Here is a 4347-nt window from a genome sequence, read left to right on the forward strand (position 1 = left end):
CTCCTGCTCCCTGAGCCGTCTACCTGTGCATAAGCAGCCCTTCTTTCTCCTGTGATTGCTCTCTCCAAGGCGTGTATCAGATGCTGATTTTGGTAGCAGGACACTTTTGGCTTTTTAGCAGTGTCTCATCTGATTTCACCTTGCCAAAGTGCTGGGGTTAATTCCAGGGCAGATAAAATCTGGGGTGAATGGGGTGGACACAGCCACATTAGAGGAATAACTGAGCACTCTAAAAAGGGGTTAACTTCAGAACTAAACCTTACTCTCCTTAGAAAAACCAGTCTATTTCAGATACTGTTACGGGAATTTTCCAAGGAGGTCAAAACTTCCTCCTGAGTAGGTAGCAAGACTCTGAAAAACTTCCCAGGAGGCATAGAGTCGGGAGAAAAGTTTAATCAGAAGAGAAACAGAGAACAGGGAGAGAGAACTATAAAGGAAAAGAAAGCAGGCCTTTGGGAATGGTCTCTAGAGTATGGCACGCTGTGTAGCTACATGCGGGGTCCAAGAGCAGCTGGTGGGTTTGAACCACTAACCTTCTGGTTAGCAGTCAAATGCCTTATCCAGTATGCCACCAGAGCGCCTTTCTACAACTCTGGAGGTGTTTATTCATGAGCAGCAAGAAGTATTGGTGACAGTAGAAACCCCTCTTTGTGGAGCTAAAAGGAAATTGTAAAGAATTTTTTGTCTATATAATATAAACTTGGCCAAGGATTCCGAAGATTTTTATTGTATCAGCAATTTGAGCCATAGTGGCAGATAGATTGTGGATGGATATTTTCGTTGTCTAGTTCCTAACCATAGTACATTAGCACACAAGGACCATCTACATCCTGAATAAATCAGCTATGGGATGGCCTGAAAGGATGAAGTCTCTTTTCTGTATGGCTATTAATTTCAAATTATTGTTCCATAGTAAGCTGTTGTGTGATTGGATATTCATGGGAACTCTTAGCTGGGCCTGGGGGCTGCTTTTTGCTTGGGAAGGCTCTCTATTAAAGCTGGGGCCTCAGGTAGATGGGCCCAGGGCTCGGAGGCTGCTTTTCACTTGGGGGTGGCTCTATATTAAGGCTGGGGCCTGAGGTAGGCAGACCCAAGGCTAAGAGGCTGCTTTTGGCTTGGTGGAGGCTCTTTATTAAGGTTGGGGCCTGAAGTAAGCTGGCTCAGGGCCTGGAGGCTGGTTTTCGCTTGGGTGTGGCTCTATATTATAAAGGCTGGAGCCTGAGGTAGGTGCGCCTGGGGCTGGGGGCTGCTTTTTGCTTGGGGGCACCTGTTTATTATTTATTTATTTATTTTCCTCCCCTCCCCTCCTACCCCTGGTAACCAACAAAGAATTTCCTTCCATAGATAAACCTTTCCTTGACTTTTGCAATAATGGACTAATAGAATATTTGTCCTTCTGTGATTGACTTATTTTACTCAGCATAATGTCCTCCAAGTTCATCCACTTTATGCGGTGTTTTGCAGATTCTACGTTATTCTGTAGGGTTCCATAGTATTCCACTGTATGTATGTACCATAGTTTGGTTATCCATTCCTCAGTTGATGGACACCTAGGTTGTTTTCATCTTTTGGCTATTGTAAATAGTGCTGCGATGAACATGGGTGTGCATACGTCTGTTCTTGTCATTGATGAGCCCGGAAAGGAATGTCGGCGCGAGGAGGTCACCACAGACATGATAATACAAGAACAAAAGGAAAGTTTATTAGCTAGCTCGAGCTAGGGTCCCTGCTCTCACCGAGTGGTGGCTTGAGCAAAAGACCTCATGCTCCGTTACTATCACATTTTTATAGGAAAATATAGGGTGGAGTAGCACCAGGGCAAAGGGGTACAGATGATTGGTTGTTGCTAAGGGGTTTAGGGCAGGGGTTTGAGATGTTGGGGGACGTGTTGGAATCGCCCGGCTCCAAAGTCTACTTAGGGAATTATTATCTAGGGGGGATGCAGAGCCCTGATACGTGGAAGACTTCAGGAGCCAGGCAAATCTCTGATACGCACTGAATCCGGAGGAAATCTCTGATACCTGCTGAGTCCGGAGGGTAGATAAAAGCCCTGAGGCATGGGGAGTGTTTAGAATCCCCAACATTAAAAGACTTGTTAGAATTCCCGACACTAAAAGGCTTCTGGTTAAAGATTTCCCTGGAGGCTATTAGGACTCAGGCCTCACATTTCCCCCTTTTTTGTCATGCATAAGAGGAATCATTCTCTTGTATTACAGGAGATAAAGACTGATATTGGTGCCTCAGGACCATAAGTTACACAGTATTAATTCGATCTTTTACAAAGTTGACTAATCTGTTTAAAACACAAGGACTAACCGTCAGTAAAACTAGTTTCATAATGACTGGTTTTGCGTGAGCAGACAACAGAAATGTTAGTTAAGGAGAGGAATTGAACTAATTTTTATGCTATCTTTGGTTTTGGGCACATTTTCTTTCGGGGGGCATGTGTCTCTTTCAGCAGTAAGTTTCCTTTAAATAGCAGTCAGAGAGAGTTCTGCTTCTAGGAGGCTTCTTTTTGAGCTCAGAAGGGTGGTCAAACTAGTTAATTACAGCATCAGAACTCTAAGTACTTGAGAGAGTAGGCACTTCTCAGAATATTGTTTTGCGCTACTCCTAACAGAAATTTTCTCCAGGCGGACAATTTTAGCAACCAGGAGTTCCTCAGTTGCTTACAGAAAATTTCGCTTTGGAGTTTATAAAGATTTATGGGTGGCAAAGTTACACTAAGTAATTTACTACACTGCAGGCTACCCCCTGGCTTTTCTAGCTATTATTTCTCTTATACTTCAAAAATTTACATCCCTTTCACCATCAGTTTAAGAATAACCACACCTATGGAAATGTGTAAGCCAGCTACTTCATGCTTTTATCTCCCCCCATTTTAAATAGCTAATTTCTAATTTGCCCATCCCTATCAGACCAGTACTCTGAGGAAGCACGGTCGTTTTTCTCTGGAGAATCTTCTGTTCTCCTTGGAAACTTCAGGCATGTGGATCCATAAACAAGCAAAGTCCAGCTCAGTACAAGCTATTAAATTGCAGCAACTTAACACTATCTGTGTTAATCATCTTCTCTGTTTGGTCGGGTTCTGGTCACCTCAGCTCTAGCTATCCCAGCTAGGTCGTGGATACTAGCTGCCAAGTTTGGGAGTTACATTCTTCCCTTCACTTCAGACTAGCTAGCACCTTCTGTTACATCTTCAGTCCTCAGGGACTATTTCAATGCTCGTAGGCTCACAATTCAGTGCACTTTAGACCAGCTAGCTCTTCCTCTTATCTCCAGCTCCTGGGCTTTCTCCGCGCAGGTAGGACAGGTCCAGCTGGGTGAAGTGCACAAAATGCTGGTTTAACTTGATGAACTTGAGGTGTTGGTCAAAGAACTGCTCATGGCTGATACCCTGGTGGTTAAAGGTTATCGTTCTCGAGATTTCAGGCTGCACACAGGTCCGTCCCTGTCGTTGCTCTGGCCTGCGCATCTAATCATTCCAGAAGGCCTTGGGCCACTTGGGCTCCAATTCAGCTCAGAGCTTAGCTAAGAGTAGGCAGCCCAGGCTAGGGAAAAAGTCTGTGCGGTGGAGGAGTTCAGGTTTGTTAGAGTCCACTGTCTGTTTTTTGTTATTGTTATTCCAGGCAGACACACACCAGAGTGAGGGGTCAGCCCTCAGCATTGGGTAGGTGGCCTGAAAGTACTCAAAGAAATCTGGTGCTACCTCCAGGTCATCTTCGACGACCACAGCTGCTGAGAACTTGAACCTGTGGGAGATCTGGCCCAGATCTAGTGGTAATGCCGCGTAATTTTAAGTAGTTCTGGAATTTGTGGTGGTCGGGCGGCACAGCTACGTGGCTCAGGTCAGGTTGCTGGATGTGCGTGATGGTGCTGCTATAGGAGGTAATGACCTGGGCTGTTTCCTCATGCTCACAGTCCTGGTTGACAATGATGGGGCACAGGCACATGCGGTGGGGCAGGGGGGCCTGCAGTGGGCACTCTCAACCGCTGCTTCCACTCAGCATGGTGCTCTTTAACCTGCTGCAACAATCCCCGCTGATGTTCCAACTCCACTTCAGTGTTCTGGGCCAGGTGGATCACCTCACGGGTGAGGCTGGCGGGGTCGTCATCAGGAGAACCGTCTGAGGGAGGCCTGCTAGGTGCTGGGCGTGTCTAGAGGAAGAGACAGAGCAGGGCATTCCAGGCCCCACAGCACAATCCCTGCAGACTGCTTCTTCAGCATCCTGGTCTTAGGTTAAAGAGTATTAAATTCAGCTCGTTTTTTCTTTGCTGCACTTCCCCCATTTCCACTCAGGTGGATCTAGGTGGTTACAAGCAAGTAACATACAAGTTTACTATTCA

The 4347-nt window shown here is 46.0% G+C and overlaps 1 pseudogene; it reads right to left on the bottom strand.

The window, feature by feature from the left end:
• Positions 1-3259: 3259 nt before the first annotated feature.
• Positions 3260-4228, bottom strand: LOC103211695 (annotated as a pseudogene).
• Between the last annotated feature and the right edge of the window lie 119 nt (positions 4229-4347).

The sequence above is a fragment of the Orycteropus afer genome, unplaced genomic scaffold, assembly GCF_000298275.1.
Source record: "Orycteropus afer afer isolate SDZICR_OR568_19922 unplaced genomic scaffold, OryAfe1.0 scaffold00772, whole genome shotgun sequence".
NCBI classification, from domain to species: Eukaryota; Metazoa; Chordata; class Mammalia; order Tubulidentata; family Orycteropodidae; genus Orycteropus; species Orycteropus afer.